This window comes from Bubalus kerabau, chromosome 21 (genome assembly GCF_029407905.1).
Source record: "Bubalus kerabau isolate K-KA32 ecotype Philippines breed swamp buffalo chromosome 21, PCC_UOA_SB_1v2, whole genome shotgun sequence".
Lineage (NCBI taxonomy): Eukaryota > Metazoa > Chordata > Mammalia > Artiodactyla > Bovidae > Bubalus > Bubalus kerabau.
In genome coordinates, this window is record NC_073644.1 from 35,416,719 (window position 1) to 35,430,697 (window position 13,979).

The 13,979-nt window shown below is 44.0% G+C and overlaps 1 long non-coding RNA gene across 1 annotated transcript; it reads right to left on the reverse strand.

The window, feature by feature from the left end:
• Positions 1–9,676: 9,676 nt before the first annotated feature.
• LOC129636340 (uncharacterized) lies at positions 9,677–13,966 on the reverse strand. Its single transcript, XR_008706886.1, has 3 exons — positions 13,580–13,966; positions 12,811–12,903; positions 9,677–11,691 (listed from the first exon to the last, which is right to left on the reverse strand). It is a non-coding gene; the product is annotated as an uncharacterized LOC129636340 (long non-coding RNA).
• Positions 13,967–13,979: the final 13 nt, after the last annotated feature.

Genomic DNA, 13,979 nt, shown 5'->3' on the forward strand with positions numbered 1-13,979 from the left:
ATCGGAAAAGACCCTGATGCTGGGATCGGGGGCAACAGAGGATGAGGTGGTTGGATAGCATCACCTACTCAATGGACATGAGTTTGAGCAAACTCCGGGAGATAGTGAAGGACAGGGAAGCCTGGCATGCTGCAGTCCATGGGGTTGCAAAGTCAGACACAACTGAGCAACTGAACAACTGCTACACAGCCTTCCTCTGTCCCTTCTCTCTGTCCCTCCACTCAAGGTCAGATGTGCATCAGTTTGATGGCTCTCAGAGCCTCTTCAGGCTCTTTCCTGTTTTTTCTCACAGGCATTTTTCCTCTAGCAAGTTTCTTGCACATTTAACCTCATGTTGGCATCTGTTTCTTCAGGACCCAGCACAGGCTGCTTTAAGATACACTGTAGCACGGGTGAATTCTGCCTACATAGTACTGACTTGAAGTCATATATGTTCCTGAAATATTTTTCTAAGGGAAATATGTCCTTAAAATATTTAAGAAGCAAAACACAAACACCTTGGCACGCTATTAATGAGTCTTTCCTCGATTTCCTGTGCTTATTGTATGCTCCCAGCTAATGAAAGCTAATGTGGCAGACGCAGACCAGTGAATGCTGAGGCTCTAGGTTCTCTTTGTCCCATTTGTGTTCTGGCCAACCGTTTGACCAATTATGGCCAAGAAATGTGACAGAGGCACAAAGGAGGATTCACGTGATGCATATTAAAATATAGGTTTTAAAAAGAAGCTCTCAAAAAAAAAAAAAATAGTCAAGGAAACAGAGCCAAGATTAACAAGCAACTGGGGAAGGAAGGAAATCCTTGAAATTTTAATATCACCATAAATAACACAGCAGCCTAAGAAGATTAGCTGGCAATTGTACAAACAGTAGCAAGAAAGAATAATAATTTTAGGCACTTCCTGGCTTCAGGAGATTTAAAGAGACTGGAAGGGTGACACCTAATGTATACTACTAGAGCTCATACACCATGGAACCATGGGGTAAGGACCCTGATAGCACTGGTCTGATCAGCACCCCCATTTCAGAAATAGGCACCCCTTTCTCCAAAGAAGGTGTGCGGCCACTTCAGTGACCTCAAGGGCTGGGGCTGATTTCTCAGTAACGATGTGTCCAAAGGTGTAGTCCAAAGAAATTCATTCCTCAGAGAGGAAGGTGGTAAAGTGAGGTGTTCTGTGGTCAATTGAGTTTATCATCTCTGTGCTAAACACACCTCATCTGATAATTTTGTGTTAAAACTCTTAACGCCCTTAATATTTTAACGTACAGTATAAATCTCCAAGAGAAGATGGTAGTATGCAGCTTTTCTGAAAGAATTTAACTAAGGAATGCCCACCTCTCTCCACCCCCTAAAATCTTAGAGCAGTAGAATTACTAGAACACTTTTTGATAAACACTATCCCCACTTAGCATCATTATACCTTATGTTCCCCTGGTGATACAAGTTCAAGGTCACTGTTGTATTTATTTCTGATCCAATATTAAGAAGGACTTGGGTCCCCACTTGCCAAAAATACTAACTCTGGCTATAAAAAAAATTTTTGTTTTAATTTTTAAGAAACCTCTTAACAAAGTTCTAGAAGGGATAGTTACCAGTTCTGTTGTTAGTTGTTAAAACCGTAGAACGGATTGAGTTATGGCCAACAGAGAAGAAGGTCATGGAGGGGAATGAGAGGAGGGAACCAGGGGCTTAGCCTCCCTCAGCATCACACACAGTGACCCTGTCTTAGCCCAGGATTCTTCCACCTCCTTTCCTCTTACATGGGACTTCAGTTTTCTTTTCCTCTAAAAGTTTTCCTCGGACTGAAAGTAGAAACAGAATAGGATCAGCTCCCTCTGTACCCCAAAATTAGTGTCCAAAGGAGATGATCATGTGAAATTTTTAAATGTTTGATGAAAATATTGGGGCTTCTCAGGTGGCGCTAGTGGTGAAGAACCTGCTGGCCAAAGCAGGAGACATGAGACAAAGTTTCGATCCCTGGGCTGGGAAGATCCCCTGGAGGAGGGCATGGCAACCCACTCCAGTATTCTTGTCTGGAGAATCCCATGGACAGAGGAGCCTGGTGGGCTACAGTCCCTAGGGTCGCAAAGAGTCAGACACGACTGAATGGACTTAGCAAGCACATATCCTCAAATGCTTCTTTGTTCAGTAATAGTGTGAAGTTTTATTTTTTCCTATTGGATCAAGTCTCAGTTCCTCTGCTTGGCTTTCAAAGACCTTCAGGTCAGCTCTCCTAATGCAGCTGTTTAATCCTATTCTCCAAGACTCTCCACTGTAATTGCCAACCCTGTCTATTGTTACTGCAGCTTCCCGCCCAGGCTCACTGCTCACCTTAGTCCAGGCCCTCTCAACTCCCCCTGGACCACTGCAGTAACTTCTTAGTTCATTTTCCTGACTCCAGACATTTCCCTTTCCCATCCTGCTTCCTGCCAACAGAACGTTCTCACTGAAGGACCACTGTGATCATGTCAGTCCTTTGTTCAAAAGTCTTTCCATCTTCTGCAGTCCCCATCTCAGTAAATGGCGCCTCTCTATACCAACTGCCTGTAGCAGACACTTGGGCGCCACCTTTATTCTTCCTTGTCTCTCACCCCACTCATGGAATCAGTCACCAAGTTCTTTGTGTTCTGTCACTTGTATCTCTCAAATCAGTCCCCCACTACTTTTCTCCATCTTCATAGTCCTTGTCAAAGCTGAGGCCCCTTGACTGGACCACTACAACAGCCTCCTAACCTGCTTCTGACTTCACTGTCTTTCAGCCCATTCTCTGCCTTGCCACTTGACATAGCTCTCTCTCTGATAGAGTTCTAGTGTTGTGACTCTCAGGCTTAGAACTCTTTGGGGTTTTAATTCCATGCCTTTGAGGATGAATCTCAAAGTCTATGACACTCTATAAAGGATGCTTTGTGATGTGGCTCCTTAACTCTCTGTCCTGCACCTTCTCTTCTAGATTTATTGAACTAGATCCACTTCCTCTCAGAAGGCATGTGATCGATTGCTCACCTGTCTGATTGCTCACCTCTAGCCCTTCTCAAGTGTTACTCCCTCTACATGGAATGTTCTTTACTCCCACATCCAACACATTGTTTTGGACTTGGCTTCCCTGATGGCCATTACCATGTCTCTCTTCATCTTTACCTTGCAAGCACCCAGTACAGTGCCTGGCATTGGGTGGGCTCTGAATTCAGAGAAGTTAAATTGTTCATGGTCATACAGCTGGTAAACAGGTAAAGAAAGTGAAAGTGGTGTTAGTTGTTGCTTAGTCATGTCCACATGGACTGTAGCCCACCAGGCTTCTCTGTCCATGGCATTTCCCAGGCAAGAATACTGGAATGGGTTGCCATTCCCTTCTCCAGGGGATCTTCCTGACCCAGGGATCAAACCTGGGTCTCCCACATTGCAGGCAGATTGTTTACCATTTGAGCCACAAGGGAAGCCCCTAACAGGTAGAGAGCTGGGATTCAATTCAGGTTTCTGAGTTTTGTGTTCCTGCCATTTTACTGCATTGCCTCCTAACTTGGGATAAAACATTTTAGACATAAAGTCCCAGTTCATTCATTCATTCAACAAATATGTTTTGATTTCCTAATATGTGCCATGCATTGTGTTAGATAAAGGGGGTGAACTGGTGAACAAGGCATTCCTTGGCTTTAGTATACTTCTACTCTGATGAAAGATACAGATGAATGAAGACACATTTGTATCACAATGTGACAGATATTATTATAGGAGTAGATACAAGGTAAACCTGAAAGACTATAGGAGGGGGTCAGGGAAGGCCTTTGGAAAGAATTGATTTCTAAGCTCTGACAGTACGTGGCATAAGCCTCGGGAAGATGCGGAAGCTGAGGAAGAGCGTTCAAGGCAGAAAAGGACAACATCAGCAGAGGTCTTAAAGCATCAGAGACCACGGCAAATCAGGGAACTGAAAGTTGTTCACAATTGCTGAAGTGTAGAAGTGTTCAGTCACTCAGTCGTGTCCAATGCTTTGTGACCCCATGGACTGCAGCATGCCAGGATTCCCTGTTCTTCACCATCTCTTGGAGTTTGCTTAAATTCATGTCCATTGAGTTGGTGAAGCCATCCAACCATCTCATTCTCTGTTGTCCCCTTCTCCTCCTGCCTTTGATCTTGTCTAGCATCAGGGTCTTTTCCAATGAGTTGGCTCCTTGAATCAGGTGGCCAAAGTATTAGAGCTTCAGCATCAGTCCTTCCAATGAATATTCAGGACTGATTTCCTTCAGGATTAACTAGCTTGATCTCCTTGCTATCCAAGGGACTCTTAATAGTCTTCTCCAGCATCACGATTTGAAGGCATCAGTTCTTCAGCACTCAGCCTTTTTTATTGTCCAGCTCTCACATCTGTACATGACTACTGGAAAAACCATAGTTTTGATGATAAGGACCTTTGTAGGCAAGATAATGTCTCTGCTTTTTAATACGCTGTCTAGGTTTGTCATAACTTTTCTTCCAAGGAGCAAGAGTCTTTTAATTTCATGGCTGCTGTCACCATCCACAGTGATTTTGGAGCCCAAGAAAATAAATTCTGTCACTGTTTCCATTGTTTCCCCATCTTTTTGCCATGAAGTGATGGGACCAGATGCCATAACCTTCATTTTTCGAATGTTGAATTTTAAGCCAGCTTTTTCACTCTCCTCTTTCACTTTCATCAAGACACTCTTTAGTTCCTCTTCACCTTCTGCCATTAGGGTGGTGTCATCTGCATATCTGATGTTACTGATATTTCTCCCCACAATCTTGATTCCAGTTTGTGCTTCATCCAGCCCAGCATTTTGCATGATGCACTCTGCATATAATTAAATAAGCAGGCTGACAATATACACCCTTGAGGTACCCCTCTCCCAATTTTGAACCATTGTTCCATGTCCATTTCTAACTGTAGATGCCTGACCTGCATACACGTTTTGCAGAAGGCAGGTAAGGTGGTCTGGTATTTCCATCTCTTGAAGAATTTTCCACAGTTTGTTGTGATCGACATACTCAAAGGCTTTAGCATAGTCAGTGAAGGAGAAATATATGTTTTTCCGGAATTCTCTAGCTTTTTCCATGATCCAACGGATGTTGGCAATTTGATTTGAAGTGCAGACTACCACAGATATAATGACAAGAGCCGAATGGTGACATTGCAGGAAGCAAGGAAGAGGCAGAGTAGTGTTCTAAGGAAGAGCATTAGTTGATATGATTGAAATTTTGGAAACAGCCTCTTACTACAGAGTGAAGAATAGATTAGGGCTGCATGTGGAAGAAAAGGTAGGGTGGGGAGAATAAGGACGAGAGACCAGAGTGCTTGCCACTGAGAATGGGAACAGGAGGGAAGCGGGAGAGGAGCTGCACTTTTAGTTGTGCTGAGTTGGACGCATAGGTGTATGGTCAGAAGTTCAGCAGTGGTTTTTGGACCCGTGTTACAGATAGGTGAGACATGAGCAGACAGAGAGTTAGGAAGCCATGGGGACATGGAGCTCTTCTACGGAGAGTGTGAGGAGAGGGGAGTTTAAGGAAGAACCTGCAACACTGCGGGGAAGGAGCTCAGAGAAAGTGAGGGAAGAGCATTCCAAGGAGGCAGGAAGTGGTCACTGGTGTCAGATGCGGCCAAGAATCAGTTAAAGTTAGGACTCTTAAGGGGCTCATTGGCTTTTGCAACAGGGAGGCCTTTGGGGTTCCCAACAGGAGTAGTTTCAGTGGAGTAGTGGGAGCAGAAGCTACTACAGAGAGAAGATGATAGAGTGCAGAGGAGATGGTGAGAGCCAGTGGAGACTGAGTTTTAAAGCAGTTTAACTCCAAAGGAGTTATTGATGCTGAAGCTGAAGCTCCAATCCTTTGGCGACTGATGGGAAAAGCTGACTCATTGGAAAAGACCCTGATGCTGGGAAAGATTCCTGATGCAGGAGGAGAAGGGGATGACAGAAGATGAGATGTTTGGATGGCATCACTGACTCAATGGACATAAGTTTGAGCAAGCTCTGTGAGATAATGAAGGACAGGGAAGCCTGGTGTGCTGCTGTTCATGGGGTTGCAAAGAGTCGGACACAACTGAGTGACTAAACAACAAAAACTCTGAAGGAGGAGGGAGACAGGGTACCACCCTCTGGAGGAGGGTTTTTAAAAGATGGCAGCAATTAGACAACCCTTGTGGAGTGGGTTCATCTCGAGAGTTGGAAGATCTAGGAGAGGGTTGATGGACAAGGTTGCTGAGAAGGGGGGCTCGGCAACACTGAGCGGGGTTCTGGCCTTTGACAGGAGGAAACGTAAGAAAGGCGTGACTGCAGGTAAGCATGTTGGTTTGGTGGTAAGAAGATCGGGGGGTTCTCAACTCATGGTTCTGTGTCCTTGGTAAGAGTGCAAGTGAACACGTTAGTCACTCAGTCGTGTCCGAGTCTCTGCGACCCCATGGACGGTAGCCCACCAGGCTCCTCTGTCCATGGGATTCTCCAGGCAAGAATACTGGAGTGGGTTGCCATTTCCTTCCCCAGGGGATCTTCCTGACCCAGGGGGTCGAACATGGGTCTCCTGCATTGGCAGGTGGGTTCTTTACCACTAAGCCACCAGGGAAGCTGTCCTTGGTAAAGTGGGTGGCACAGTCATCTGCTGAGGGTGTCCTGGGGAGCTGGCGGGGAAGGGATTTTAGGAGAAAAGAAAGTGCAGTGAAGAGCAGGAAAAGAAGCTCAGTCCTGGCCCCTTATCTTCTCACTCTGTTCTTTGTCCCTAAGCCATCTCCTGCAAAGCTCAATGCTCACGTCCCCTCGACACAGATGGTCACAGATGTAGTTCTCTGGTTCAGAGCTCACCTCTGAGCTCTGAACCAGAGTCTACCTGTCACCTCCATTTGAGCCTCCCCAAGTTCTTTCCACTACCTGCCCCTGCAGTTTCCACTCAGAAACGCTAACAAGGAAGGACAAAGGATTGCTGGGCAACACTGAATCCAGCCAGTGTCCATCTCATGAGTCTCACTGTGGTCTGCACCGTGTAAGGTCCTGCACTAGTTTATGTTGCCCACCCCGTCTTAGCCAGTTTTGCTCACAGTCGTATCTGCTTAAAAACCATTTGTTCTATTTTTTAGGTTTGGCTGAGACAGTACATTTAAAAATATTCCATGCAGTATGTCTCCTCTTTTCCAAGAGTTCTTAAGTAAAAGTTGTATACATTCCTGAATTCTGTTGTCATTCAGTTCCTCAGTCATGTCTGACTCTTTGTGACCCCATGGACTGCAGCACACCAGGCTTCCCGGTCCTTCACTATCTCCCAGAGTTTGCTCAAACTCATGTCTATTGCATCAGTGATGCCATCCAACCATCTCATCCTCTGTCATCCCCTTCTCCTCCTGCCTTTAGTCTTCCCCAGTATCAGAGTCTTTTCCAGTGAGTTGGTTCTTCCCATCAGGTGGCCAAAGTATTGGAGCTTCAGCTTCAGCATCAGTCCTTCCAGTGAATATTCAGAGTTGATTTCCTTTAGGATTGACTCATTCGATCTCCTTGTAGTCCAAAGGACTCTCAAGAGTCTTCTCCAGCATTTCCATATGCTCAAATCCTATCCATTAATGGCTGAACTTTTTTTTCAAGCTTTAAACTTTTTATTTTGTATCAAGGTATAGCTGATTAACAATGTTGTGGTAGTTTCAGGTGAATTAATGGCTTAACTCTAAAAGCCATCTTTCCTCTAAAGCATTCACTAATAGCTCCGGCTTGCAAACGAAACTTTCTTCCTCTTATTTCTCCTTTATCTGAAATTTTCTTATGGTTCTTATTATTTTCTATCTCTTAATTCACCTGCTGATTTATAAGTCTTACATTGCCTCATCTGTTTCCCTAGGTTCTTAAATTCTTGAAGGAAAGGCTGTTTCAGAGTTATCTTTTTCTCTCTCAGCCCGAAACAGTGCCTTGCACATGTATCCACTCACAAAATCATGTCAGTTACTAGGTTAATATGTATTTACTGACTAATGAAGACACGAATTAATCGATGGTGAATGAGAGGTTCTCTGCTCTTATAAGTCCTTGTATGTCATAACTCTAATCTTCTTTCTGTTGGTAATCCTACAATATCATGGATATTTGAGCATGATTCACAAATCTGTTTCTAGCCCTAAGCTTTTGCCCCAAATAAATTCTCATATCTTCAGTTTCTTGCTGCATCTCTCAAACTTATTGTGTTGAAGGTACTCATTTCCCATTTCCTGCTATTTTTGATCTAAAGCTGAAGCAAAGCATATATACCACCACTTCTATACATCTTTGTTCTAGTCCTCACTGATCTCGTCTTCCCAAATTCTTTAGAATTTGTTTTATCAGTTATAAGTGTTGTCATGTTTTTTTTGTTAGTTTCCATTGTATACTTTGCTTCCAAAATTAGATTATAAACTTCATGAGGCCACGAATCTGTTTATGAATGTAATCACTCTTTTTTTCTGCACTACCTCCATTCTTTCTCTGATCTCTTTTCTCTCCCAACTCTATCAATTGAGAAAAAAATCACCACCACCAGAGGGCAGTGGAGAGGTCAAGATAATGAAGTTGGGAAAAAGGCAAAGTTTAGTTTCACAAAGTGGATATAATAGTACTAAGATTACTGTTTCTAGTTTTATAGAAACATATGTGATTTGCTTAATCCTGGGTGCTAAATTTTAAGAGATAAAAGTACAAACTGGGTTTCAGAATGCTACAACCACTGGAGCCTGATCACAGGCTGGAGCCTCTGGAAATGTAAGCCCAGGAAAGAGAATCAAGGCAGCTCACTCTAGTCTTCTTTAACTTTTTAAAATAACAGCCTGTGGAAGGCTAATACCGTTTATTCCATTCATCTTTACATTGAATACCTGGTGAGAGCTGTGTGGAGTGGGCATTTGCCTCTGTAGGAGGAACTTCTACCAGTGATAATTCAGCCAGGAGAGTGGTTTGAGTTGCACAGAGGAGCCCCGATGGCTACAGTCCACAGGGTCACAAAGAGTTGGATACGAGTGAAGTGACTTAGCACGCACGTGAGGCGGTGATCCAGGAAGTTCCCGGGCTCCAGACAGGTAAATTCCTCTTTGCAATGTGGTTGAAGACCATCTGGCTTTATGTGTGATGTTGGGCTGGTAGGTTTCTGCTGACTCTTCCAAATCTAAGATCCAGGAGTCTGGAATCTGATCTGTACTCCCAATTCAGGCCCCAGGCTGGCCCATCAAACCCCCTTTCTTCCATCTTTGTGATTTCACCAAGTGGACTCATGTGGCATGCTATGGCCGCTCATCAGGTGTTGACAGGTGACTCTGGAATGGACAGTGGGAGTAACTGGGGATCTGGAAAAGAGATGTGTTCTAGAAGTTTCAAAAGAGTTGCAGAGACTTTGAAGCAAAAGGTGGCTGTTGTAAGGCAGCATCGACAGGATTGTTTGTTAGAGATCAAGAACAGGAGAGCTGAGAGCAAGAAAGGGGTCATCACGGTGTGAGGCTCTTTCTGGGTTCAAGGAACAGAGAAACAGGTTACATTAGGTGTAAAAGTGTAGGAATTTACTGCAACGATATATAGAGATAAAAGCAGAAACATCTGTGCTGCCCTGACAGGTGGGTGGAGACACAGCTGCAGCCAGTCGTTACGGCCTTCTCAGCAGGGAGCCTCACCCTTCATGCCCGACACGGGTGTTTCCACACCCTGGGGTCTCAATCTCTTTCTGCTCTGCCTCAGAGATTCCCAGTCTCCTCTCTTCTCTCCTTCTTGACCACCCATGGTTTCTGCTTTCTCTCTGCCTTCACTTTCCTCTGTATGTTTTCCTGCTTCTGCCCTAAACACTGTACTTTGTATACTGCACAGTCAAATGGACCCACAGAGAATCGAGATGGTTTATACTAGACAGTTTATACTCGTAGTTTAATACTACCCAGCAGAGATCTTTTCTGTTGGGCAGAGCAGGTCTGCAGACTTTTGGTAAGCCTGAAGAAAGGTGCTGTTTGTCAGGTCCCGCCCCTGCACATTCCACTGAGCCAGGAATCAGAGGCTGTGTAACGAAGCCCTCAAAGGGGCTGTGGGCAAGGCAGACTTTCTGAGGCTTCCAGGAAGGGGTTAGTGTAATTGTCAGGCACACTGCTTGACCAGACAACTATGGATGGAAAAGCAGGGGTGTGCTCATGATGAAGACAGCAAAGGGCTAAATGTGGAGCTGAAAATATTGTCCAAGGAGCCCATGCCTTATGGGAAAAGCTATGAAGGGAAGGGCTTGATTGAAAAACAAAAAGAGACTGTAATAATTTTTGTAATTTTTGTGATTGTGGTTGCTCATAATTTATTGCTCCTTCTGGTAACAGCACTGGACCTCACTAGCGTGTGCGTGCGCATGGGTGGGTCAGTGGGGGCACTACTACTCTTATGGAAGGTAGTTTCGTGGGATTGTCAGCCAAGGTGCTCTGCCCTGTATACCAAAAAGCGTCTCTCTGTTTCTCTCTCAAGTTTGCCTCTTCTGAAGAGGAAAACAAAACGATAGGAAAACAAAAATAAATGGAGTTTATTCTTTCCTGGTAGGAACAACCTAGAAAACCTATAGACTAGTCCTTCCTACCCAGATCCCTGGAAGGGCCCTAGTCCTGTCCTGGCTGGGCCAGATTTTCAGCTGTTGATTTGATACTGTGCAAAACATTCCCTATTTGCTTAGGTTAGCTGGTGTCAGTGCTTGTTGCTAGCAATCAAGGAACTATAGATAGAGGAGACCTTCCTAAACTTTTTGTGTGGGGACCCAGCAGAATCAGTCATTGAGGAGGCAGTTGATTAGACACCTGTGTGTCACATACCTGGCAAAAGAGGGACAGGTACAGAATTAAGTTTAGATAAAAATAATTTAATATCTGAAAATGTACCAACTCATTTCAGTTATTAAAAAATCTGAGTGTATGGTACAAATGACAAAAAAATTTAGACAGCTTTAAAGAGATAAAAAACAATGACATCATAGCCTTGATGGTATTGGGTTAATAATAACTACAAAGTACTTAATATGTAGGTATAGAGGATGGTTAATTTCACCCAACTCAACAGTTTATCTGGATTTGCCTCATGACATCTGACCTATTTTTCAGCATTCCAGACTATAATTACCCAAAGCCCTCCCCAAAGTCTCAGTCCATAAAACCCTCCTTTTAATAAGCCTTAATAAGCCTTTAGTGTGCCTTCTGCAGCACTTCAAAATCACACGGGCACCAGGGGAGTGTTTTTAAAACATGCAGTTTGCGAAGTGCATTCTGGGGCATTTCAGGCTTAAGACAAAACTGCAGGGACACAAACATCGGGTACTATCATCTAGAGGGAATCTTATTCTGGTGGGAAACGCTGGGATATGGGGTAGGCAGTAGTAGTTGTGGGCTCCTGGGCTTCCCAGATGACTCAGTGGTAAAAGAATCCGCCTGCCAATGCAAGAAACATAAGAGACGCAGGCTCAGTTCCTGGGTTGGAAGATCCCGTGGAGAAGGGAATGGCCACCCGCTCCAGTATTCTTGCCGGGAAAAGCCCATGGACAGAGAAGCCTCGTGGACTACAGTCCATGGGGTCGCAAATAGATGGACATGACTTTGCCACTGAGGATGACGAAATTATCTGAAACAAGCAACGAAAGAACCCTAAGTGGATCCGGTCTGAACTAGGCCATGGGTAATTCTGATGAAGCACATTGTGATCTGAAGATGGTTAACTTTCCAGTTGGGTCAGGCAGTCCTGGGAATGGCAGGGCAAAGAGTTAGTTTCTCCCAAATCCCTTTTCTATTCACCCAGAGCTACCAATTCTGCCCTAGTTACATTCATTGTAGATAAAAGGTGACACAGTAACTTTAACATGCTCCATCTGCAAAGTTAAAATATCTACCTGTTCACAAGCTCAGAAGAGTTTATTAATTGTTTCCAGATGTTCTGTGTCTATCAAACACTTCTCAAAATAGAGTATGATACAGTTGGGGGCAATATAGTAATTCTTTGTTGTTATAGAATAGCACTATCCGTTATGGTTGCTGCTGGCCACATGGTAGCCACATGAGGAAGTGGGCTTCCCTCATAGCTCAGTTGGTAAAGAATCTGCCTGCAATGCAGAAGACCTGGGTTTGATTCCTGGGTTGGAAAGATCCCCTGGAGAAGGAATTGGCAATCCACTCGATTATTCTCGCCTGGAAAATCCCACGGACAGAGGAGCCTGTCAGGCTACAGACCATGGGATTGTAAGAGTCAGACACGACTTAGCAACTAAACCACCACCAGCCACATGGTGGCTATTTAAATTAAAATTACATAAAACTCAATTCTTTAATCACACTAGCCAAAGTTCAAGAGCTCAGCAGGCATATGTGGCTGGTGGCTACTGTATTGGACAGGGTAGAATTATATTAATAGAACATTTCTATCATTGAAGAAAGTTGCATTGGACAGTAGTGCTTTACAATAAGAATTGTTACACCCTTGATGTGTTTATATGTATACTAATGGGAAAGGCAATGGCACCCCACTCCAGTACTCTTGCCTGGAAAATCCCATGGATGGAGGAGCCTGGTAGGCTGCAGTCCATGGGGTTGCTAAGAGTGGACATGACTGAGCGACTTCACTTTCACTTTCCACTTTCATGCACTGGAGAAGGAAATGGCAACCCACTCCAGTGTTCTTGCCTGGAGAATCCCAGGGACGGGGAAGCCTGGTGGGCTGCCGTCTATGGGGTCACACAGAGTCGGACACAACTGAAGTGACTTAGCAGTCAGAAATAAAAATGCCAAAGAGATACCTTTTCCTAAAGATTGTCTACATATATATCAAAGAGACACCTGTAAAAATATGTACAAGGAGTGATCTTACCAAGATTAGAACTTTTTATTGGTAGTCATGGTGATTACCTCGTTACTTTCATCCTCCTATTGGCTAGGATGTTTACAAACTCCATTTCGTGAACTGAAAAAAGAAATGAGTAGTGAATTTAGGCAATTAAATCATGTTAGTGAGAATTAAGGCTTTTGTGAAATAATGTGGATAATTTATTCAGGTAGTCAATTTTTGTTTTGGCTGTGAAGGTAATTCAGTATTCTTAGAAAATAAGCTCTGAAGTTTCCTTGTGAGGCAAATATGACTGCCTTAGTTACCACACAATTCACCCTTGAAGGATTGTGCTCTTCCAGTGCCTTTTTCACTAAGAAAAGATGATGCTAGCCTAGGACATATAAGCAAGGTTTCTTGTGTTCTCCAGAAACATTCTAAGAGATCTGACACATCATGTATCACAGACAAGTGCAATAGGTCCTCAACCAGGTTTCTAGACTGAACTGAAAACCTATGTCCCTTAAATATGATCCCTGCTTATTAATGTTCATTACAGAAGAACATGTTCATTAAATACACTGGAAAATACAAGACAGTTGAAAATTTTTTCGTATGCTCGTAACTTCGTCTTTTTCAGCTATGCAAATTTTTAAAAGGTGTAATTACACTAGAGTGTGTACGTTCACATAATAGACTATGTGTTAACTACTCTGGCTAGACCTGTTGTGCGAGTCCGTAGAGATGGACTCTATGAAAGGTGTGTGATGGGGGGACGAAGTGAAGGAAAACTTAAATCTCTCTTTAAGCATACCTTACTCATATTCATCTTAGATGTTTACACCTGTATAGCATTTAAAGATCATCCTGTGACATGTGAAAAGAGAGGTGCAGCTAATTTACACTGCCGATTAAGTTCCCACGAGTAAAGTCGCAACCAAAGCAGAAAAGAAAAAACCTGGGCAGCTAGGTAATGTATTGAGTATTTATAAATATATTTGCTTTGGCTTGGAGGGCTTCCTTTCCGTGCCACAGCTCCTGGGTGTCCTCGAAGTAGGGTCCGTACTTCTCTTGGGGCGGGGCATGTGGAAGAAGCGTGAAGTCCTTGTTCCTCCTGACAGCAGTTGGCAATTCCTGGAACCATCCTCGGCGATCCGGGCGGGACTGGAGCGTGCTGGGGGCGGGGCGTACCATCCGGGGGCGGGGCCGTGGGC